This window comes from Hemitrygon akajei, chromosome 16, assembly GCF_048418815.1.
Source record: "Hemitrygon akajei chromosome 16, sHemAka1.3, whole genome shotgun sequence".
NCBI classification, from domain to species: domain Eukaryota; kingdom Metazoa; phylum Chordata; class Chondrichthyes; order Myliobatiformes; family Dasyatidae; genus Hemitrygon; species Hemitrygon akajei.
The window spans coordinates 21508095-21533929 of record NC_133139.1 but is presented as its reverse complement, the minus strand read 5'-3'; the positions used below and the strand labels follow the sequence as shown (position 1 = coordinate 21533929).

The window sequence follows — 25835 nt, the reverse complement described above, 5'->3', positions numbered from 1 at the left end:
CCAATCATTGTTGTCTGTATTGGCTATCAGATAACATTTATTTCCTGTGGGTGCCGTGGTAATGCAGTGGTTAGTGTTACAGCACAAAGTGTAAAACTGGGGTTCAATTCCTGCCGCTGTCTGTAAGGAGTTTGTACGCGCCGCCCATGACCATATGGGTTTCCTCCCACATTCCAAAGTCATATGGTTAGGGTTAGTGGACTGTGGGCATGACTTGTTGTGGTTGAAAGTGTGGTGACACTTGCGGCTTGTCCAGCACATTCCTCAGTTCCCTTCTCCAGCTCTGTATCACTTTCGCCAATCACCTTTCCAGCTCTTAGCTTCATCCCACCCCCTCCGGTCTTCTCCTATCATTTTGCATTTCCCCCTCCCCCCACTACTTTCAAATCTCTTACTATCTTTCCTTTCGGTTAGTCCTGACGAAGGGTCTTGGCCCGAAACGTCAACAGCGCTTCTCCCTATAGATGCTGCCTGGCCTGCTGTGTTCCACCAGCATTTTGTGTGTGTTGTTCTTTGACATTCCTCAGTAATTTCATTTAATGCAAAACAAAGCATTTTGCTATATGTTTCAATATACATGTGACAAATAAAGCTAATCCTTCTTTTTGTGCTCTTGACACAAGTGCTCGCTCAATTTATTTATTTTTTTAATTTTTGCAAATGGTGGTGGGGGGAGTTGATGTTCTTGTTGCCATTCCCACCATCAGTTCCTTGCCCCCGGTTGATGTTTGATGCTCTTGTTGCCATTTGCATGGTCTTTTTGGTTCATTGTTATTTTGAGCATTAATGCTTTTCTTTGAAGGGCTTCCTTGGCTTTCTTTGTTTCATGGCTGTCTGGAGGAGACAAATTTCAGGGTTGTATACTGCATAACACTGTAATAATAAATGTATCTTGAACCTTGAACCTTGATTCATATATTCTCCTTTGCATGGTACATCCTTTCAGGCATAGAACTTTTAGATTTGTCCTTCACATTTATTCTAATCTTATCTTATGGTCCAAAAATTAAAACAGGTGATGCTAAAATTGCACTGGAAGTAAGAGTGAGAAATGGAGTTAAGGTTTCAGCTAAATGACTTTTCATCAGACCTGGGTAAGGTTATAAGTTCAGCATGTTTTTTACTGAACTGAAGGAATAAGAAGGAAGGAACAAAGCAACTGTCTACACCTTGGTGAAAATGAGAGACTGAATGACACAATTTGTGTCCGAGCCCGCTGAAAGGAAATGGTGTAGGCGAGCGTTCCTGAGAGGAGATAAATGGAAGATGAGTTAGGACTGAAGAGAAAGAGAGAAGAGTGCTGGGACAATGAAGCACAGATCTCAGCAGTGGCTGGCAAACTGAAATTAAAGGGAATATTGGAAGTACCCAGCAAGTCAGGCAGGTCTGAAGAGAGGCAAACTGAGTAAACACTAACTGGAACTGATCAGTTCTGAAGAAAACTGGAAAGTCTGGTGGTCTGAAGAGAGCGTGCCCTAGTTTATCCTTTATTAAAATTGCGAGCAATTAATATTTATCACAATGCTGTTAATAGGCCACATGCTAATTATATGATGCCTGTACCTTAAATTTGTTTTATCTGGCTCTGATGAACTTTGAAGCATCCTGGGGGTGGGAAAGGTGCAGAATAAGTGCAACTTCTTCCATCTGTGCTACCATACTTCAAATCCACCACAGATCCCTGTGATAAAAAAGGGAAGGAAAGCGTGACTCACAATGATTCCCTTCTCTGAAGAATGCCCATAAAATTTTAATGGCAATTGCATAAGTTCATGGTCAACATTGCTAGTGCTAGCATTTTAATTTGAATTTAGATGTCCAGTCATCGTGCTTGTGTACGAGATCTCAGGTTCTCCGCTAATGCAGAAACTATGTTGTTTGTGTTGTCAGTGTGAAGGGGGAGGTGATGGCTTTGGGAACAATCTCAACTCTAACAGTGTGTTCAACAGAGGACGCAAAAGGGAAGAAGGGGGAGTGAAGGAAATACCTGAAAATGTGTTTCATTTCCATTCTAGATGAAGATGTTGGCTTGCTGGCATCAAATGGAAAACAGCTGCAGAACCAATGTCAGACATTTATTCACTTCAGATTCAGGGGGAAGCTTTGACAAGGTCTCAGAAGGCTGGATGGTCAAAAACATAGGAGCCTAAGGGATCTAAAAGAGAGTGGCGAGTCAGATCCAAAGCTGGCTCAGTGCCGGCATACTCTGGGTAAGATTTGAGTGACTGATAGGCTGTGATGAATGGGTTTCCACAGGTCCTTTGCTATCTGTATTATACAGAATATGTTCGTGTTTTTAGATCTAAATGCAGGGTGTATCACTGGGAGAAAAATTGCAGATGACAGAAAAGCTGGCTCTGTGGAAAATAGTGAGGAGGAAAACTTCAGGCTGCAGGAAGACGTTAATAAGCTGTTGACCAGGAGAGTGGCAAATTAAATTTAAACAAAAGTAGTGTGAAGCATTGTCTTTCGCAATGTACTGGCATCTTGCTTAGCACTCAGTGTCTACAAGAAAGAGAGCAGGAATAGACAGTGTTAATTTTAGTATTATATATAGAGCGATGACTTCACTGTTGTGCGGAGAACCTGACATGAACCCTTTTCCTGCCCAGACTCTTCTGGTGTTCCCACAGCCATGAATCACCCATGGCTCAGTGTGGAGAGGGTGTTTTGTCAGAGCCTGTGTTGGGTGGATCATGGTGAACTGGGTGCCCACTCGGCACTGTGGCGTTGGGCTCAGGGATGCATGTCAGCAGCAGTTGCTTCACGCGTTGACAGACCGCCTGGATCATACCATCTCTCTTACCACCTCTTGGACGTGGAGGGGAAGCTGCAGACTGGCTCAGTCCACTAGGCTGCAGGAGTATCTGCTGAAGGGCACTGAAGCTCAGTGCAGCCAATGCTAAGTCTGTGCAGGGAAGGACCAGTCTAGACTCCTGCTACCGCATAGAGTTGTGTGGGGAAAGCTCCTCAGACAATCAAAGAGCCACAGGAGTGGTAATGGCTCTATGTTTGTTCTTCTTTTTCCCTTCAGAATATAGAGGCCTTTTTTTGCCCTGCTTCTTTTGGATATATTTGTTTTAATCATGAATCATGCCTATGTTTGAAATTAAGAGGCTATCTTGGATGTGACATGGTCAGCATGACATTGTGGGCCGAAGGGCCTGAAATGTGCTGTAGATTTCTAAGTTCTCTGTCCTCTGTGACGGAAGTTGCTGTCTCCGTCCCTCTTTGCTTATGCCAGGTTCCTGGCACGAAGGTACGCAACGGCTGGTGAGGTCCGGTGCCCAGGCCAGCAGGCCAGTTTCCCAATTCAGCAGCAGGCAGTCTAAGCATGTTTCGTTTTTTATGTCCAGAGAGCTGGGGTATGTACAATACTTATGAGCACTTGCCTCCAGAGCCCACAGGACTATGACTAATCAGCACTCTGCAGCAAAATACTAAACTGGAGAGGTGTGATGGAGGTCATTGGACTGAACTTCCACAGATCCTTCAAATGAGAAGGTTAAAAAGTCATAAGGAAGGCTTTATCAGCCAGCACATGGAATATCAGAGCGGGGAACCTATTCTACTACTGCATATAACATTTGCTTGACACAGATTTAGTACTGTCTAGAATTTGGTCCATTGTATTATAGAAAGGGCATGATTGTATAGCCTCAGAGAGCCTCTGACAACCAGGTCCAGCTCTAGCTCCGGGCCTTCACATGTGGCTTAGCTACTAAGCCTGGCGGAACCATTCCTACTGACAGGAGACGGGGCAATGGCGGCTTAAAACCAGTTGCTTCAGACAGATGGGGGTCATCAGCCGTGGTTGACAGCTCACCTGGGAGAAGGGAAACTCTGATCTCAAGCCTCCGCTGCCTTGCGGCTATCCCCGCTCATGGGGAAGGATTCGGGAGTAAACCCTGAGGGAAAATTCCGGAGCTGGAGTCCCTGAGGCAGTCCTGCATTGAGTTCAGTGCTGACTGGCAACTCGTGTGACGCTTCTGGTACCAAACCGTATCGGTCTCTGCCATTCCTTTGGGTTCTTCAGATGCATGGGGAGGGGGAGGTTGCTACGTGGGCAACAGCTTGGATGCAATATCCATGGTCAACTCTGACCAGCAGAGGCCTCAGAGATTGTATTGGAGAGGGTCCAGATGATACTTACAGGACTTTCCCATCACATAAAAACTGTAAAACAGAGGAAAGGCTGGAAAACCTGTGAGATTTCCTCGTGTTTGCTTTTTAAAAACCTGTGATTGTTTTCTTTGGAGCAGAGTAAGCTGAGGGGAGCCTTGAAACTGTCTTTATCTGTTTATCCATAGCATTGTGTAAAATTCTATTGTATTTTTTCTCTGTAAATGCCTCCAAGAATATGAATCTCAAGCTAATGTATGGTAATATACACATGCTATCATAATAGATTAAACTTTGAACTTTGAATGTGATATATAATAGTGAGGGATCTACGGCAAAGGAAAGAGAGTTGATCTAATTCTCTCAAAGCTTAAAGTGGTAGAAGAATCAAACAGACAATGAGGAAAATATTTTCACTCAGAGGGGTGTTGGGCATCCGGAATCTAATGCCTGAAAATACTTGAATGCATGCTTTGAACAGCAATCAACTGTAGGTGGTCGGACCCCATTTTGGAAGGTGGGATTAGGCTGCATAGCCTCCAGCGGTCATGGAGTATATGGATCCCATCTTTGTAGAAGCGCCTGATTGAGAAGTTACAGAACCCGGGCCTCTGTCCAAGGGGTGATTGATAAGTTCATGGCCTAAGGTAGAAGGAGATGAGTTATTAACTTCAAACTTTCTGCATTATCACTCAAAGAGTTGAACTGCACATGCATGTAACGAGAGCGTCTTGGACCTCCAGGTGGTCCACAGCAGGGGTGGTTGATAAGTTCGTGGCCTACAGTAGAAGGAGATAAGTTATACAGCTCTCGTTACATACTGTAAAATATGGCGCTAACCACTATTCTACCATGTCCCCTGAGGTAGAACATGATCTTTCGTCAGAACATTAAAACATTCTACCTGGTAATCCAACTAATTTCCTGTTTTTCTGGGATCCTGCTGTACAGGACAGATTTCTCTGTTCGTTTCGGCAACCCTGTTATCACATTTCTAAAGTGTTCAGACTGCAATTTGGGACGCCACGCAGATGTGGTGACGTGCCTGCCAAATTCTTCTTGAGGAATTTGGGTTTGTGGGGGCGAATCCACTGGTGTGATATAAAGAAAATATTTGGGTGCTGTGGTTGTGGGATTGAAGGCTTTATTGTCAGGATGAGTCATGATTACAACGGTCTAAAATCCTTAACTCTACGATCTGAGGCTTAAATTTATTTTCTATCCATTTCCACAAAGGAAAAGAAAAATATTTGACTACACTTCTCTGAAATCCACAGAAGGGACCTTAAATATCTAGTTTTAGGTTCTGTATATATTTTCTTGACAGAAGAGTGTAAATTAAGTATTTTTCAGCTATGGGTAGCATGTGCTAGGACTTAATGAAAGTTGTTATCAAGAAATCAATTCCAGCCATCACTGATTTTTTTCACTGACCTGTGGAATTCATAGCAAGGCCAATGTTTATTATTCATCCCTAATTGGCCCTGAATTTAAGGAGGCTGTTAACAGCCAGCTACACTGGTAACTTTGGAGGCTCTTTTAGGGTCGTGCAGATGTCCTTTCCTTAGGGCAGTGGTAAGCTAGATCGTTTTTTTTGTGTGGAAATTCAATAGTTTCATGGTCACCATGACTAATGCAAGCTCTTACCTCATTTAATTCCTTACATTTTAATGATTTTTGAAGACCAGGTCTGTTTATCACATGCACATTGAAACATGTAGTGAAAAGCATCATTTGAGTCAAATCAAATCAGCGAGGATAGTGCTGGGCAGCCCATATGTGCCTCCACGCTTCCAGCTTCAATGTACCATGCCCACAAATCACCAATCCGATCCGTATGCTTTTGCTATTGGGGAGGAAACCGGAGCACCCATAGGACGTCCACGCAGTCATGGGGAAAAGATACAAACTCCTTACAGACGGTGGCAGGATTTGAACCCTGATCTTTCAGCTGGCACTTAAAGTGTTGCACTAACCATTATGTACCATGCCCTCATACATTTAAATTCCTTATTTGTTCTGACAGGATTGAAACTCATGTCTCTGCAACATCTGTCAGGAAATTTAACTATAGTTCATGTACTTGTACCATAGGCCAGAATACCCTTGGCAATTGGTCAGAGTGAGGCATCCGTTAGTCTCGCAAGAACTGGAAAGTCTTGCTTCAGTTTGTGTTGGTAGAGCAGTGTCTACCACGGTGAGGTGACACTGGAGTGTCCCCTCCAGGGCGCAGGCCTGGGCAAGGTTGTATGGATACCAGCAGTTGCCCATGCAGTGAGTCTCCCCTCTCCATGCCACCAATGTTGTCCAAGGGAAGGGCCGATACAGCTTGGCACCGGTGTTGTCGCAGGAGTTGCCAGAGTGAGGTTGAAGGCAACATCGGACTGCCTTAGGGACTCCAGCTCCGGATTTGTCCTCAGGATTTACTCCCAAAGCCTTTCCCATGAGTGGGTATGGCTGCAAGGAGCAGAGGGTTGAAATCAGAGTTTTCCCTCTCTTAGGTGGACTGCCTTCCCAGGCTGACAAGCTCCATCTACCCGAAGCACTGATTTAAGGTACCAGGACCCACCTTCGCCCCTTTTCCTGTCAGTAGAAAAAGTTCCGCCGGGCTTAGAGGCTAAGCCACACGAGAAGGCCAGGAGTTGGACTTGGTAGTCAGAGGCTATTTGAGGCGCATGCCGTGAGGAGCACTTTTAGGTAGTGGGAGCTTGTCCCCACAACCACTCCTTGGCTTGATAACTGTGGAACCAATTGGTTAAACCATCCGTAAACCAGGAATGTCCCTCCCTTCTCCTCCCAAGATTGAGCAGGGACCTCCAGGAATTGAACCAGGTCAGTCAGCAGAGTTCCCTTCTCTGAATACAGTGGGACCATGTCCAATTCCAGAGGCCTGTTCACAAAACAGTGCAGTGTAGTGGTGAAACATTTTGCACTTTCTGACTGTGCTGTTTGCAGGTGAGCTGACAAAATGAGACTTTCACAAGGATGTGAGAGATTGCCCAGTGACATGGTGAAGAAAAGGTTGCAGGATGTTGAAGAAAATGCAGTAGTTATTTAAAGAGATTAAAATGTAACTTTATTTATAGAAACTGACATTGAACAGTGTTGATGGCTTCACACAAGTGTTGCCGTGTGTCAGGAACGCGGCCGGATGGACCCAAACGCAGGACGCAGACACTGAAGTACTAGGGGGAGGACAGGATGGGGATGCCATGGCATTTAAGGGTAGAGCTGGGGTTCAGGTAGATAAAGTTCAGGCAGGCAGAGCGGAGCGGGCTCCCGAAGTTCAGGCAGGCAGGTCCCCGGGGTTCAGGCAGGCAGGCAGGTCTAGGTGGCTAGATAGGCTGGCGGACAGCCCTCCCTGGGCAGGCCGCATATATCCCGGGTAGGGTCACCTCCCAGGCGGAAACACCGGAGGCCTGGGCACGACACGGACCCCTAGGCGAGTGCGGGGCACAATCCCAGGCTTCGAGTGGAAGAGGAGGACGGGGCAGAACCCCTGCTGGACAGTGGCAGGTCGGCCAGACCTGCCCGATGGAGGCAAGGTGTAGGAACTGGCATAGGTCCAGGGTGACCAACACAACAGTCATGATAACGGGAAAAGCGGGAACGGCCGGCAGACAGCGCAACCGCGCAAACAAAACAAACGAGTGGAGAAGCGGGACCAGCGCATGGGAAGAAAGGTGGGGGAGCGGACCAACCTGGCAGTACTGGTACGGGGCAGAGAAGCACGATGAGGAGTAGATCTGACCCCGGGCAGGATAACAGAATGCAGAGAAGAGTTCGGAGCCAGCAGAGAAACAGAACAAAACGACCACCCGCCTGGTCCCAGTCCCAAGGCCCCTTATAAATACCTGCAGCTCAATGAGTTACAGGTGTGCCTCCTTGAGCCAGGAGGGTCCTAACTAGATCACGGGTGATGGGAGGGACAACTGCAGGACCCGGAGTCCGGAGCCCTCGGACCGGATCAAAACCCGGAACGCGGATTCCGGACCGGACCCTGACACCATGCTTTGGCACCATCATGGCATGCCCACAACTCACTGACTCTAACCTGTACGTCTTTGGAACATGGGAGCGAACCAGAGCACTCTGAGGAAATGCGGTCACAGAGGAATATGCAGACTCCTTACAGACTGATCCGAGATCCCCGTGCTGTAACAGCGTTACGATAACCGCTACACTACTAAGCACCAGCTTCCCAATCAACCTCATAAAAGCAGGCCACCTGGCTGGTGGCATATTTCCATGTGTGGGGACTTTCTGTGCCCATCATACACAAAGTGCTGGAGGAACTTAGCAAGCCAGGCAGCATCTATGGAAATGGGTGATCAGTCAACATTTTGGGCCGACACTGGGGAGGAAGCAAGTCATCTTCACCCACAGCGAACTGGGTAAGAAGATGAGGATTATCTCACAATCATTGAAGCTTCAAAGCAAAAGGATTTTTTTCTATCAATGCCAATGTCTACTTTCATTTGTTAGTATTCAGATATTGATATTGATACCAGTAGGGGCAAATGTAAACAATAGGTCAAGTGATAGAACCTGTGTATGTTGCTCTGGATTTCCAGCATCTGTACAATCTCTTGAGTCCACTCCAATTTAACGGGTTTTGTGCTACGTGACATCTACCACATACAGGGCAGGAGGTATCTGATGGAGTGGGCAGATGATGGTAGCTTAAGGCACAAACAATCCTTGAGGTCATTGACATAGCCTCAGTGCAGGTTGACGTCAAGCAAATGTAACACAGTTATAACGTAATTAGGATTAGTGAGTTACATGCAGTTGATGTCAGTAACTACAGGCCAGTGTAGGGAAATCCTTTCGCATTAGTAGAGCCCAGTACAGAGGAGGAGTATTTAATGTATTTTGGTCCACACAAACAAAACTGACTTGAAAGTAGTTTCTTTTTCTTAATATCCAGACAAATTGTTCACTGTGCTGAAGGTTTCAAACCACAGGGGATACATGGGCTAGACTTACTGCTCCCTTTATGGTCAGTAGTTGGGAAACTTTTCCCATAATTTGTGAATTAGGAGTGGATGGGGAATTAAAGTAGAATTTTCCGACACAAAGCCAACTAAGCACATGGTACCCGTTAATCAATATCATGACATGATTCTGAAAATAACAGGTGACTGATGAACCGTGGATGGAAAGCTTTTGAGGTCAGGGGCCCTTATCCTAAATTTTACAATAGCAACTACTTGAAAACAATTTACAGAGGTGGGGAAGGTATTGAGAAATTACAATGCCATAGAAAAACCACAACCTTTATTATGAATGCCCAACTGAATGCAGTCAAGTAGATAATGATGCATTCAGCATGCAGATTTTTAAAAATCTCATTTATGAGATGTGGGTGTAACCAGCATTTTTAGCAATCGCTATATGTGGCCATGAGAGCATAGAGGGAATCCACTTCCTTAAGCCACTGCTGTCTGTGATGAAAGCCTCTCACTGCATTGTTTTGCAGGGAAATGCATAAAAGCCAATGCAGCAAAGGCTTACAAAATTAATTGTTGGGAACAAGGGATTGTCTAATAAACAGTGATTAAGTAAAAATGGCCTTTACTCAGGGAAATTTAGTTCAATGATAGGTGTCCTCATTGTACATTCAGTGGTAATAATAATGATAAAAAATAATAATAATAAGAAGAAGAAGAAATAGGAGAAGAAGAAGAGGAGGAAGAAGAAGAAAAAGAAAAGAAGAAAGAGAAGAAGAAAAAGAGGAAGAAGGAGAAGGAGGAGGAGAAGAAGAAGGGGAAGAAGAAGAGGAGGAAAAAGAAGAAAAAGAAAAGAAAAGAAGAAGAAGGAGAAGAATGAGAAGAAAAAAAGAGGAAGAAGGAGAAGGAGGAAGAGAAGAAGAAGTTAACATATGGAGGAGCATGACTCTCTGTGGAAGACATCCCCATGATCTGAGCAGATGAGAGGAACTTCTAAAGAAATATTTTCATCAATGAAAGTAGGACTCAGTACTCCACATGAGCGTATGCAATTCCGATAAGAAGTACACACCGGTAAACTTAAATGAATGCACAACAGGTTGGAAAAGGTTAGCCTGTGGAAGAGCATGACCCTCCATGGAAGACATCCTCACGAACTGAGCAGATTAGATGTCAACAAGGAAGCATTCAATGCCTAACTCAGAGTTGGAAACCTCTTCTCAGCATCACAGGGGTTCCTTATGGCAAGACAGGACCAGGTGGTTAACACAAAAATTTATCAAAAGCACAAAATAGACCAAAAAATTCAGGATGATAAATGCAGAAAATACCAAGAGAAACCAGAAAAAAAAATCAAACATATTATAAGATCCTGCAGCAGTTTAACTCAATCTGATTACTTACACAAGCACAATCAAGTGCCAAACATCATCATTCAAAGTCTTGCTTTAAAATACAAACTCATAAAAGACATCATATCTTACAACAAATACAAGCCTGATTCAGTTTTAGAGTCAGAGTCCTACAAATTATATTACGACTGATCCATTATTACAGATAGGATAATCCATAATAATCGTCCAGATATAATATGACAGGATGAACAAATAACAACAACTTACTTAATAGATATAGCTACTCCAAACATATATAACATATACAAAACAATAAGTGAAAAAGCACCAGAAATATGCTGAATTAAAAGAGGAAATTGAAAGACAATGGAACATGAACAGGACATACATTGTCCCATAGTAATATCTACAATTGGTGCCATCCCAAAGGCACTACACAAAAGCATTAAACAATTAGGGCCACACAGCAATATCTATGTAAATCTTCAGAAAGCCACAATACTAAATGCCACTAGAATACGGTAGTCTGAAAGTTCCTCGCAGTTAACAAATGACTGAGCTTGGCTATGCCCATGCCTCAGGTGTTACCAGCTTGAGGTGATAAAAAATAAATAATAATAATAATAAATCACTTAATTTATCAAATACTTTTCATACAGACAATGTAGTTCAACATGTTTTACAATGGGATTAAGTGCAAACATGAAATTAAAATAAACATGAAAATAAAAGACAAAAAATTGTCAGTTAAAAGCAATGTTAAGGAAATAAGTTTTGAGCTGGCATTTAAGTGTCAACTGAGTCTACATCCCTTTTAGTTTTAGGTATTGACATCCACAGTTTAAGAGCACAGATCAAATAAGCTGACCTGCCAACTATCTTTTGAGGAAGATTGTTTGAATTTAAGAGACCGGTGGAAGAAAACATGAGAGCTCAAGCAGGATTATAAAATGAAAACGGTTCTGTGATGTACTCCGATCCTAGACCTTCAAAGATAAGTTAGAGAAGTTTAAGATCATTTCTAAAAGATCCTGGAAGCCAATGCAGAGTAGTCAGGATGAGAGTGATATGTTCGCTCATCCTAGTTTTAGTTGAAAGTCTAACAGTGACGTACTGAGTGAGGTGTCATTTCTCAGTAGATTGGTTTGACCATAACACCATAGGACCATAAGACATAGGAACAGAACTAGAACATTTGGCCCAATGAGTCTTCTCCACCAATCCATCATGGCTGATTTTTTTTATCGCTGTTAACCCCATTCTCCTGTCTTCTCCCTGATGAGCTGATTAATCAAGAACCTATCAACATCCACCTTAAATATACCCAATAACTTGGCCTGCACAGCCATTTGTGGCAATGAATTCCACAGACTCACCACACTTTGGCTAAAGAAATTTTCCCTCATCTCTGTTCTAAATGGATATCCCTCAATTCTGCTGTGACCTCTGGACCTAAGCTCCCCTATTATAGAAAACATCCTCTCCACATCAGCTCTTTCCAGGCCTTTCAATATTTGATCAGCTTCAATGAGAACCCCCCCCCCCCCCACCACCACCCACCTTTCTTCCAAACTACTGCAAGTACAGACCCAGTGCTAACACATACTCCTTATATGTTAATCTTTTCATTCCTGGACTCATTGTCATGAACCTCCTTTCGATCCTCTCTAATGCCAGCACACCTTTTCTAGATAATGAGCCAAAAACTGCTCACAAAAACTTTCAAGTCCATTTGCAGCTCTTATTTTTGAATTTTCTCACCATTTAGAAAATAATCTTTGCCTTTATTCCATCTACCAAAGTGCATGACCATATAATTTTCTGTAATATATTCCATCTGCTACTTCTTTGCTCATCCTTCCAATCTGTTCAAGTCTTTCTGCTCACTCACTGCTTCCACAATACTGCCTGACCCTCCAGTTACCTCTGTATCATTTGCAAACTTGGCCACAAAGCCATCAATTCCATCATCCAAATCATTGGCATATAACATGAAAAGGAGTGGTCCCAATACCAACCCATGTGGAACATTACTTGTCACCTGCAGCCAACCAGATTAGGGCTTCCTTCACCCCTACTCTTTTCCTCCTGCCAATCAGCCAATCTTCTGTCCATGTTATAATCTTTCCTGTAATACCACAGGCTCTTACCTTAATAAGCAGCCTCATGTGCAGCCCCTTGTCAAAGGCTTTCTGAAAATCTAAATAAACAACATCCACTGACTCTCCTTTGTCTATCCTGCTTGTTATATCCTCAAAGAGTTCCAACAGACAATATTTCCCCTTAAGGAAACCATGCTGACTTTTGCCCACTTTATCCTACATCTCCAAGCACCCTTAAACCTCATCCTTAATAATTGACTCTAACATCCTCCCAACCTCTGAAGTCAGGCTAAATGGTCTGCGATTTCATTTCTTCTTCCTCTTTCCCTTTTTAAAGAGTGGATTGACATCTGCAATCTTCCCGTTCCCCTGGAACCATTCCAGAATCTAGTGATTCTTGAGAGATCATTACTAAAGCCTCCACAATCTCTTCAGCCACCTCTTTCAGAACTCTGTGGTGTCGTCCATCTGGTCCAGGTCACTAACCTCCCTTCAGACTTCTCAGATTCCCAAACACCTTTTAGTAACAGCAATGACACTCATTTCTACCTGCTGACATGCTCGCACTTTTCACATTCTGCTAGTGTCTTCCACGGAGAAGACTGATGCACAATAGTTATTCAGTTCATCTGACATTTCTTTAACCCCGTTGCTACCTCTCCAGCATACTTTTCCAGCATGCTCATATCCACTCTTGTCTCTCACTTGCTCCTTATATATCTGAATAAAAGCTTTTGGTATCCTATTTTATACTGCTGGCTAACTTACCATCATATTTTATCTTTAATTTCCTGATTGCTTTTTAGTTGCCTTCTGTTGGTTGTTAAAAGCTTCCCAATCCTCTACCTTATCACTAATTTTTGCTATATTATATGCCCTCTCTTTAGAGTTTATGCTGTCTTTGACTTCCCTTGTCAACCTTGTCACTTTCCCTTTAAGATACTTCTTCATCCTTGGGATGTACCTTTGCTGTCCCTTCTGAATGTTCCCTCAGAAACACCAGCCTTTGCTGTTCTGCCATCATCCCTGCTAGTGTCCTCTTCCAATCAACTTTGGTTAGTTTCTCTCTTGTGTCTCTGTAATTCCCTTTATTGCACCGTAATATTGATACACCCAGTTTTAGCTTCACCTTCTCAATTCGCAGGGTGAATTCTATCATATTATGATAACTGTCTCCGAAGGGTTCATTTACCTTAAGCTTCCTAATCAAATCTGTGTTATTAAATAACTTATGATCCAGAATTGCTGTTCCCCTCATGGGCTCAACAACAAGCTACTCTAAAATGCCAAGTCAAGGGATTCTACAAATTCCCTTTCTTAGGGTCCAGCACCAACTGGATTTTCCCAATCTAGCTGCATTTTGAAATCCTCCCATGGTTATTGCAACATTGCCCCTCCCTAGCCCGCATCCTGGCTACTGTTTAGAGGTCTGTATAAATCTCCCATCAGAGTATTTTCATCCTTGCAGTTTCTTAACTCTACCCACAAGGATTCTACATCTTCGGATTCTATATCACCTTTTTCTAAAGATCTTATTTCATTTTTTACCAACAGAGCCACCCAACCCCCTCTGCCTACCTGCCCGTCCTTTCAATGTAATGTGTATCCTTGGATGTTACACTCCCAGCTATGATCTTCTTTCAGCCACAACACAGAGATGTTCACAACATCATACTTGCCATTCTGTAACTGTGCTGCGAGCTCATCTACCTTATTCTGTATATGACGTGCATTCAAATATAACACCTTCAGTCCTTTTTGATTGAGGTCTTGTTACATTAAAGCCCATCCAACTGACTACGGTCTTGCTCTATTATCAGCCTGTTCTTCCTCACAGTCTCACTACATACTGCATCTAGTTGTATACCAGCTGCCCCATCATCTGCCCTCTCACCCTAGTTCCCACATCACCCCCCCCCCCCCCAATCCTGCCTGCAAGGATATAGGTCCCCTTCAGGTCTGGGTGTAACCTGTCCTTTTTGTACAGGTCATACCTTCCCAGAACAGATCCCAATGATCAATAAATCTAAAATCATGCCCCCTGCACCAATTCTTCAGTCGTGCATTCATCTGCCAAATCATCCTATTCTTAACCTCACTGGCTTGTGGCACAGGCAGCAATCCAGAGATTATTCCCCTGGAGGTGCTGTTTTTCAGCTTTCTGCCTAACTCCTTATATTCTCTCTTCAGGACCTCCTCTCTCTTCCTACCTACTATGTTTTTAGTACCAATATGTACCATGACATCCGGCTGCTCACCCTTCCCTTTTAGAACGCTGTGGACGCTGGCACCTGGGAGGCAACATGCCATCCGGGTGTCTCCTTCACATCCACAGAATCTGCTTTCTGCTTCTCTAATTATGGAATCCATTGTCAGGACTGAGCTCCTCTTCTTTCTCCCTTCCCCTCTGAGGCACAGAGCCAGAGATCTGGTTACTGCAGTCTCCCCCGTTTGGTGGTCCACCCAAACAATATCCATAGCGGTATGCTTACTATTAATGACCACAGGTGTGCTCCGTATTGGCTGCCTATTGCCAGTCACCCAGGTACCTGCTTCCTGAAACTTCCTGGTAGCTCCTATCTATCATCTCCTTGTTGTCCCATATGAACCAAAGGTCATTGAGGTGCTGTTCCATTTCCTTGACACAATCTTTAAGGAGCTGCAGTTTGATGCACTTCTTACGGATGTCGTTATCAGGAAGACTGATGTCTCTCAGAGTTCCCACGTCTCACACAAAGAACATACCATTACCCCCAAACCCACTCTCAGCTCACCGGCTTTGGAAAGCCAGTAAAAGGTGCATCGCGGTGAGCTAGCGTATAGTGCCCACTGAGTGCATGTTTGTGATCTTCTGTTCCTGTCGGCCATGCACTTCAAGGTTGAATGTGTTGTGCATTCAGGGATGCTCTTCTGCACACCACTGTTGTGATGCATGGTCATTTGAGTTACTGTCACCTTCCTGTCAGCTTGAACCAGTATGGCCTTTCTCCTCTGACCTCTCATTAACATAGCGTTTTTGCCCTCAGACTGCCCCTCACTGGATCTTTCTTTGTTTTTTGCACCATACTCTGTAATCTCTAGTGACTGTTGTGTGTGAAAATCCCCCAAAAAATCAGCAGCTTCTGAGATATTCAAACCATTTTGTCTAGCAACACCAATCATTCCGTGGCCTAAATAACTTAGATCACATTTCATCCCGAATCTGATATTTGGTTAGAATAACAAACTGAATCTCTTGACCCTGTCTGCATGCTTTTTCTGCATTGAGTTGCTGCCACATGATTGGCTAATTAGATATTTGCATTAACGAGCAGGTGTACTGGCGTACCTAATAAAGTGGACACTGAGTGTATTGTGCACATCTAATGTTTATAAATAAAATGCATTTTTAAAAAATGCATAGCATGCCTGTCTCTAGCCATGTTGGCCTCAGATCTGTAGTTTGTTCTTTTTACTTAGGGATACAGCACAGTAGCAGGACCTTCCAGCCAATTGAACTTGTGACAACCAATGACCTATTGACCTACTAAACAATATGTCTTGAATATAGGGGGAAATCCATAAGGTCACGGGAAGAATGTACAAACCCCTTACAAACAGTGGCGGATTTGAACCTGGGTCACTGTCACGGTAAACACAATGCTACTATGCCACTCGAATTGTCAGTTGTAGGAGAAGATTAAGAGAGTTATAAGGAATTGTAAATTATGGAAGAAAAGCAAAGAACTGCTGATGCTTGAGACTTGAAACAAAAATAGATGAAAGCTTCTGGTGAAAGATCATCTTCACTCTCTTTACAGTTACTGCCAGTTGAAATGAGTATTTAGGATCTTGATATTATCAGGACTTTCAAGTTAATAACACCCAAACATTTAGACTGAACCAGTCTCTTTAAAAGTTCAAAGTTCAGAGTCAATTTATTATCAAAGTACATATATGTCACCATATACAACCCTGAAATTTATTGCCTTGCGGGCATACTCAGTAAATCCAAGATTTACAAGCACCAAATTTCTTGGTGTTCACCTGATGGAAAATCTCACCTGGTCCCTCAACACCAGCTCCATAGCAAAGAAAGCCCAGCACCATCTCTACTTTTTGCGAAGGCTGAAGAAAGTCCATCTCCCACCCCCCATCCTCATCACATTCTACGGGGGTTGTATTGAGAGCATTCTGAGCAACTGCATCACTGCCTGGTTCAGAAATTGCACCATCTCGGATTGCGAGACCCTGCAGCGGATAGTGAGGTCAGCTGAGAAGATCATCTGGGTCTCTCTTCCTGCCATCATGGACATTTACACTACACGCTGCATTCGCAAAGGAAACAGCATTATGAATGACCCCATGCACCCCTCATACAATCTCTTCTCCCTCCTGCCGTCTGGGAAAAGGCTCCAAAGCATTCGGGCTCTCACTGCCAGAGTATGTAACAGTTTCTTCTCCCAAGCTATCAGACTCCTCAATACCCGAAGCCTGGACTGACACCTTGCCCTACTGTCCTGTTTATTATTTATTGTAATGCCTGCACTGTTTTTGTGCACTTTATGTAGTCCTGTGTAGGTCTGTAGTCTAGTGTAGCTTTCTCTGTTTTTTTTTACCTAGTTCAGTCTAGTTTTTGTACTGTGTCATGTAACACCGTGGTCCTGAAAAATGTTGTCTCATTTTTACTATGTACTGTACCAGCAGTTATGGTCAAAATGACAATAAAAGTGACTTGACTTAACTTGAAACATTATGGAATTAATGAGAAACTGCACAACAGAATGGATAATAACCAACGTGCAAAAGACAACATACTATGCAAATGCAAAAGAAAAATATAAATAATAGTATTACATAAATAAGCAATAAATATTGCGAATGTGAGATGTAGCGTCCTTGAAAGTGAATCCATCGGTTGTGGGAACATTTCAGTAATATGGCAAGTGGCGTTTAGTGAAGTTAACCCCTCTGGTTCTGAGGGGTAATAACTGTTCCTGAGCCTGGTGGAGAGGTTCTGGAGGCTCCTCTACCTTCTTCCTGATGGATGACGGGTGTTGCTTTCCTGTGATTGTGCTTCACGTATTTTTGCTCAGTGGTGAGGAGGGCTTTACCTGTGATGGACTGGGCCATGTCCACTACTCAGCCAACCAGATATTTTACAATCTCTTCGCTATCAGCTTGTGATGGATGCACTTTTCACTGCACGAGAATCAATCACTGGTGAAGACAGTGTGGTTCTGTACATGTGTCCGCTGCCATTGTGATAGTTTGCCTCCTATGCGTACCTGACAAAGGGCCTGGTGATATGATTTTATTCTGGTGCACATGTAAGCAACGGGCCAGATTGAAAAGGCAGAGTGTGGGGACCAGAGGCCAGTTTTGCTCACTCCTCCACAAGATGTACTCAGCTCTGTGCTGAACTGGGGCCGTGCCTTCTGCGGCTGCACTGGGCTTCTTGTCCGTGGACTCACTTTTGCTCTGAATGCTATTTGCTTACTTCTATTGTTAGCACGAGTTGATTTTTTTTTCCCTCTGCAGGTTCTTTTGCGTTCCTCTGTTTTGTGGCTGCCGGTAAGGAGATGGATACATACTTTGATAACTTTGAACTTTGAATACTGCTGAAACAAAATGTTTAACAAATCCAGCAAAGTACTGAAACTGGACAACAGTAGAGTCTCAAATAGGCGAATGCTTTGAGAATGACTGTAGCAGTGAGGGTTAAAGGCAATGCTGAGTATTCAAACAGTTTCATCATTATCCACTTCTTGTGCCTCAGTTCCCAGACACCACGGATCACAGAGTGGAAACATTGACCACAAATTCCCTAAACATGTCTGCTTAATGTATTACTTCCTTCCTTTTTTATTTGTTCCTCTTCAGTTAATTTTATACTTTCAATGAACGCCTAATGGGAACATTCTTTCACTCTAAGCCCATGGCTCTGTTCTCTCTACATCCGTGACTGCGTAGCTATGCACAGCTCAAGTGCCATTTTTAAATTCAAAGATGCCATCACTGATGTAGAATCTCAGATGGCAACGAGGAGACATGCAGGAGTGCTCTCGATCAGTTGTTTGAGTGGCATTGCGACAGCAACCTCGCACTGAGCATCAGAAAGCCAAGGATTTAATTCTGAACTTCAGGAAGGGAAAGGCAGGAGAAGACACACCAGTCCTCATTGAGTGGTCAGTGGTGGAAAGGTTAAGCATCTTTCTGCTCCTGGGTGCCAACATCTCTGAGGAGCTGTTCAGGGCTCACCTAACACGTTGATGCAGTCGTGAAGAAAGCATGCCAGAACTTCATTAGGAATTTAAGGAGATTTGCTATGTCACCAAAGACTCGTGCAAATTTCTATAAAATTTTGGAGGAGAGCATATTGACTGTATTACAACCTGATGTGGAGACTCCAATGCACAGGATCACAGGGGTTTGCAGAGGGTTGTAGACTCAGTTAGGCTTCTATGCGGGCGCAATACTGCTGAGCGTCAAGAAGAGCTTAAAGAGGAAATACCTCAAAAAGATGAATCCATCATTAAAGACCCTCACCATCCAGGACATGCCATCTTTGTGTTATGGCCATCAGTGTCAGCCTGAAGACTTGCACTCCACGATACAGAAACAGCTCATTCCCCTCCTTGATCAGATATCTGAATGTTCCGTGACCACATGAACATGACCTCATTATTCCTTTTCTTGCATTATATTCATCCTGTAGTTATATCTATTGTAATTTTATGTCTTTGCATTGTACTGCTGCTCGAAACCACAAATTGCACAGAGATAATAAGCCTGATTCTGATTCTGAATTCAATACCAGTTTCATAGTTTACAGATTGATGTACACTTTTTGAAAGCTCTTTATTAATCTCATATTTTTCCTTGCCTCTTCAGCCTATCCCTCTGGCATCGTAGATTGCTCCTTGCTCTTGTACCTGCTTGGGGTCCCTGGGGTAATTTAAATGTGGGATGTATCAAAGCCAATTTCTCATTGAAACATGAGATGTTTTCATGGGGATTTAACAGGATAATAGTGGGAAAATGTTTCTTTTGGCTTGGAGTACAGTAACAGTTCCCCAAATTCTCACAATAAGAGACTAGGACAACCATGAAAAGAAAATTCTTTATTCAAACTATAGTGAACTTACAGAATGTCCCAGCAAGAGTGATTCACTGAATATGATTCATAGATTTTTAGTTAGATGGAGAATGAGTGATGTAATGCTGTACTGAACTGAGCTTAACGGAAGTGAATATGCCTCAACTCTTTTGTTTTTTGTGTTTTGAATTCTGTGCTTTGCACTTGTTTTGTTTTGTATGTGGGGGGGGGGGGGGCTGCGTTTGATACTTTCCTTTGAATGGGTTCCAGGGTTTTCTTTGTTTCATGATTGTCTGTGGGAAGACAAATTTCAGGGTCGTATACTGCGTACATACTTCTATAATAAATGTACTTTGAATCTTTGAAATCAAGGGAAAGCAGATCTCAGGTAAGGAGGCATTTATGATTTGTCCAAATTGCAAAACAGGGCAAAATATGTTGTGGGAACTCTTTATGGTCGCAGCCCACTTCCACCTCCATCCTTTCCCATATTAATCGTTTCATCAATGGCACAGATTTGAAGCTCTGTAATGGTTTCTCCCATCATCCACTTCATGGTTCATGGGAAACTGTGCCTCATAATACTCTTTTAACATGGTTAGTAATGTTCCTCAATGTTAAATGTGTTGTCTATATGTAGGTTATTGTTTGTAGTGCTGGGGCAAAGGCAGCAGGAATACTTAGGTGGTCAGTAATGGGAACGTTGGGAAATATTTATTGGCCTCACTCATCCCTAACCACTCCTTCCCCAATTCCCTCCCCGCTGACAAAGTTATTATCACTTTATTTTGCTCTATCTTATCCTTGATCTTCAGAAAGCTTATGAGTATGATTAGTCAGCTGACTGCATTAGCGGTTACTTCAGAGAAAAGCTAATTTAACAAACTGATTTACAAATTGTGTCTGGCAGGCTGCATCTGCTCAGATAATTACAAAGTGAAAATCTTCTCACATTTGCAGAAACACTAGAGTCATATATATATATGACTCTCTCTCTCTCTCTCTGTATATATATATATATACACAGTCAGATATTAGCTGTGCAATTTCAATATATGTAACTCAGTGAAATATCTGTTCACAAATAAGTCATCAGGTAGGATATTTTTTGGCAATAACTTACCCCTCCAGCTTTTACCATGTGATCACTTGCCTAATATGGCCAAATGAAACACCAGAGAGACATTCTGTAATGATCAATAAACCAATTGTTTGGGATCAAATGACGTTGCCTGCTGTCTCGGGGTTGGGTATGCCTGCGTAGTGCCACCCCCTGCCCTGGAACTCCTTCTTTGACATTTGTCCCACACCCCACCCACGGTGCTCCACCCTCACCATTCTTAACATCCTTTGCTTCTACCAGATTCACAAACATGGATTCATTCACTCCATCTACACCCATCATAATTTTATATGATGTAGATGATGTAGGAAGTCATTAAACTATGGTCCATAAGTATTGTGGCTGTGGATGGGCACACTGGATAGACTATGAAGGTTCTATCACACTCATAGACTTCTGTATGAAGTCAGTTTGCTCTATGTTTTTCCTGATGTGAGAAGTTATAGTTTTATGCCCCAAAGGGGCACAATCATGTGAGGTGAGCATGATGTTATCCAAAGGGGTTGTCTATTGGTGGGCCTTCAGATGATTGTAGGGATGCACAAACATGGAGAATGCCTGAGCGTGACTTTGTTTAATGTGGGGAAGCTGATTCACAGGCAGCCACCACGTGGTCCTTGACAGGGTCCAGTGGCGTGGAGTGCACGATGACTGAGGACCCTTCCCTGCTGCAGCCTTCCTCCTCTTTCATTGCCACTGCCACACAACTTCGTTGAATGGTATGGGTTGAATCACCTGCAGCTCTATATCTCTAAGACAAAGGTGGTGGACTTCAGGAAGGTGAAAACACCCTGCATTCCCATCTCCATCAAGGGAACGGATGTGTAAGTTGTCTGGGACTGCAAATACCTGGGAACTCACCTGATCATTAAACTGAACTGTACTAAAAACACGGAGGCTCTGTACTTCCTGAGGAGCTCAATGTCTGCCGATGTTCTACAGGTCAGTGGTGGCCAGCATTCTATTCTATGCTGCGGTCTGCTGGGGCAGCAGGGTGAGGGCAGCGGATAGCAGGAAAATCGGTAAGCTTGTCAGGAAGGCTGATTCTGTTCTGGGGGTGGAACTGGATTCTCTAGTGTTTGTGTCGGAGAGGAAGAGGCTGCAGAAGCTACGGAGCATTATGGACAATCCCTCTCACCCCCTCCATGATATACTGGACAAACAGAGGAGCTCCTTTAGTAACAGACTGACTCCACTGAGGTGCACCACTGATCGCCACAGGATCCTTTCTCCCTGTGGCAATAAGACTCTACAACTCCTCCTCTTTAAGTATATGGTTTCATTGCACATCTCTGTTTTTCACTTTTATTCTTTAATGGATATTTTGTATTTTTTAGACCTCAATGCTTACATTTCGTATTTTAAAGTATATATTTCTGACTGAATAACCTTGCAACAATAGTTTCCTTCGGGATAAATAAGGTTTTATCTTATCTTATATGTCATCGTCTTCGGCCAGCTTCATGGTTGATGTCTTGCCAACCGTGATGGTTACATGGTATCTGTAATTGGCCTGCGGAATCATTTAATGAAATTGTAACAGAAAGACAGTTAATTAATAAAGGATTCTCTTCCACAAGTGCTAATCTATGGTGGATCAGTTGTTAATTTTAAATCTGAGATCTTCGAGTTTCAATAAACCAAAAGGCATTTAGGGTAGCAGGGTGGAGATACATCTCTAACAAAGGAGGTGTAAGGTGCTCCTTCCCTCCATTAGCCTGCAGATCACCCTTGGGCAAGGTGTAACACCTGCTTAGCACCTGCAACCCCCCCTTCCACCGATCAGGGTCACATGAAGCCATGGGAGCAGATGGTCATATGAGCAGCTGGTGCATATCATAAGTCTTAGTTATAAGACCACTGACCCCAGGCAGACAAACCCTGAAGAGTATTGACAATGGCTGGAGTCACCCATCTTGTAAAGATAATGACCAGAAGGCGGCAATGGCAAACCACTTCTGCAGAAAAAAATTTCCAATAACAATCATGGTCATGGAAAGACCATGAACACCTACACCATATGACATGGTACATAACAAACCAATGAATGAAGGCACTAGTGCACATGAAAGAATTTCTCTCCCTGACTTCCCTCCTTTAATATGCCCTTAAAACATTCCTTCTTTGAACAAGCATTTCCATGTGCCACTATAAATAGTGTCAAATGCTGATTGATAGTGTTTCTTTGAAGCAGTTTGGAATACTTAACTGTATTAAAGATGCCAAATAAATTTATAGTCATTGAATATCAGGTTATATTAGATGCTGTTGTAAATTGAGTTGTTTTGGAATTTATCCATTGGTCTACAGGGATACATGCGGTGGTCATTCATTGACTGTAAATCCTGTCAGTCACCTTAGACTTAAATAGATTTTGCCTTGAATGCCATATTTTGTGGATAGTCGGTGAGAAACTGTCACATGGTGCGAGCAGAATCATCTGCAGCTTAATGTGAAAAAGACTAAGGAGCTGATGGTGGACTTGAGGAGGGCTAAGGCACCGGTGACCCCTGTTTCCATCCAAGGGGTCGGTGTGGACATGGTGGAGGATTGCAAATACCTGGGGATACGAATTGACAATAAACTGGACTAGTCAAAGAAAACTGAGGCTATCTACAAGAAGGGTCAGAGCAGTCTCTATTTCCTGAGGAGACTGAGATCCTTTAACATCTACCAGACGATGCTGAGGATGTTCTATGAATCTGTGGTGGCCAGTGCTATCATGTTTGCTGTTGTGTGCTGGGGCAGCAGGCTGCGGGTAGCAGACACCAACAGAATCAACAAACTCATTCGTAAGGCCAGTGATGTTGTGGGGGTGGAACTGGACTCTCTGACGGTGGTGTCCGAAAAGAGGATGATGTCCAAGTTGCATGCCATCTTGGACAATGTCTCCCATCTACTCCATAATGTACTGGTTAGGCACAGGAGTACATTCAGCCAGAGACTCATTCCACCGAGATGTAACACTGAGAGTCTTAGGAAGTCATTCCTGCCTGTGGCCATCAAACTTTACAACTCTTCCCTCGGAGTGTCAGACACCCTGAGCCAATAGGCTGGTCCTGGACTTATTTCCACTTGGCATAATTAATTTATTATTATTTAATTATTTGTGGTTTTATATTGCTATATTTCTACACTATTCTTGGTTGGTGCGGCTGTAACTAAACCCAATTTCCCTCGGGATCAATAAAGTATGTCTGTCTGTCTGTCAGGACCTGCCGACCTTCAAGTGCACCAGTGAGGGCTAATCTTCAGGACCTGTTGCTGGTTTCGATCCAGAATGCTAAGAGTTCTTTCCCGCCAACAGATGCTGGTTGATTGGCCCCCGAGACCCTCCAGCATATTGTTTGTTGCTCCAGATTCCGGTATCTGTTCGTCCCTTGCTTCGCCAAGTTTCACTTTAGGGACCGATGCTCTAGAATCTAAAGGCCCACAGACCCCTTAGGTCTATGGCATTAAAAAAAAGTTTGGGAACCCTTACAGGAGGAAATCTGCAGATGCTGGAAATTCAAGCAACACACACAAAATGCTGATGGAATTCAGCAGGCCACGCTTCAATGCTGCCTGGCCTGCTGCTTCTAACAGCATTTTGTGTGTGTTGGGAACCGTTATACTGGGTAGTCTGTTAGCATTGGAGTGGGTAGTCAGTCTAGATTATATTGAGGAATATACCTATGCATATGACAATAAACTTAGACTTTGATTCCTGGAAGGGAGTCCATTCCAGCTACTTTCTTAATTTGGGACCTGTTTCCCGGTAACTGAGCCAAGCTAATTGGCCTTTGGGACCATTTGACGAAAATGAAGCAAGAACACAGATAAATAACCACGGATAAAACGTCAAGCACCGGCAATAACTGTTCTTTTGAGTCTTTTAAAGTGCGTGAAGCGTTTCCGTCCCCAGAAGTTACACGTGAGCTTTTATTTCCTCAGCGAGGAAATATTTGGATAAATGCTGAATATTATCCTGGGTGAACGATATCTCTCTGCGTACCGGTTCGACGCGATCATTTGTGGCCCCTGCTAACAGGACTGGGCAGTCGTTTGACAAATGGAGACAGGATTGATGGGTAACGTAATGTGCCACCTCCCACTAGAAGCGCTCAAAGAGAATAAGAGGACCACGCGTGCAATCTTCTTTTAGAAACTCGCTGCCTCACTGCCCTCTTGACTACCGCAGATTACTGAGAGGTGTTTCGCAAACATTTGGGGCGCAGTGGAAAGCGCCTGTATTTTTCTCGCCGGGGATACATACTGAAAGGCAGATTGTTGACATCACGCTCAAAACTATCTGAAGATTTTGTGTTTGCGCTTAGAGTGATATTGGATGGAACAGCCGACCGTCTCTGGATGTGTCAGAGGTGAGTGTGATGTTTCTGAAACTTTAACTATTTCTAAAAGTTCAGCGGATAGGAGCGAGAGGAATTGTCTGACTTTCAACTCTGCCCATTATCGTGTGGAGACGCTTCAAGCATGGGTGTAAATCGGACGGTCTCCGCGGAGGTTGTGTAGAGTCTGAAGGTTATCTGTACAATATTTGCCTACTTGTTATACACCTCACGGATGCGGCTAGCGATATAATTACAGGGATTAATATTCTACAGAGAGAAGCACAATTTGAGAGAGAGAGAGAGAGAGAGAGAGAGAGAGAGAGAGAGAGAGAGAGAGAGAGAGAGAGAGACAGAAACAGGCACACAGCAAAAGGGACACACATTGAGTGAAACATACAAACTCAAGCAGAAATAACGACATAGGGATATTCACCACATACATATACACACACGGAGACAGTCCCAGCGACGGACCCACACATTCACAGGCTGGACAGTGAAAGCGGGATGCATAAAGTGGTCAGAGAGAGAGAGAAAAAAATAGTAACGCGGACATCGCAACGCTTCGCTGAGAGTAGAAGCAGAAATGCCGAAGTTTAGAAGGGGAGCAAGCGCAAGGAGAGATAAACACGGAATGTGGAAAACAGCAAGGAGTTTGGAGAAAGCGTCACTCGTGGCCAGGAGTGAGAAGTTAGCGCCCGAAAGCCCCGGTAACCGGGCATGTTTGATAAGAAGTAGCACCCACAGGAAACAGAGGAAACCTCAAAAATAC

General features: G+C 43.5%; 1 protein-coding gene and 1 long non-coding RNA gene across 3 annotated transcripts in view; one reads left to right on the top strand and one right to left on the bottom strand.

Moving 5' to 3' along the window:
* Nucleotides 1-732: 732 nt before the first annotated feature.
* The window catches only part of LOC140739812 (uncharacterized), a 25405-nt gene continuing 302 nt past the window's right edge, over nucleotides 733-25835 (bottom strand). Inside the window, exons 1-3 of one of the 2 annotated variants that reach the window (XR_012101755.1) lie at nucleotides 1988-2301; nucleotides 1564-1681; nucleotides 733-834 (exon numbers count right to left, since the gene is read on the bottom strand). This is a non-coding gene — a long non-coding RNA (uncharacterized lncRNA). Of the gene's footprint in view, nucleotides 835-1563; nucleotides 1682-1987; nucleotides 2302-25835 lie in introns of those variants that run through there. The other variant, XR_012101754.1, reaches the window with a different exon arrangement.
* The window catches only part of LOC140739811 (sphingosine 1-phosphate receptor 3-like), a 14491-nt gene continuing 13255 nt past the window's right edge, over nucleotides 24600-25835 (top strand). Inside the window, exon 1 of the mRNA XM_073068359.1 lies at nucleotides 24600-25093. The gene's annotated coding sequence lies outside the window, so the exon portion shown is untranslated. The remainder of the gene's footprint in view (nucleotides 25094-25835) is intronic.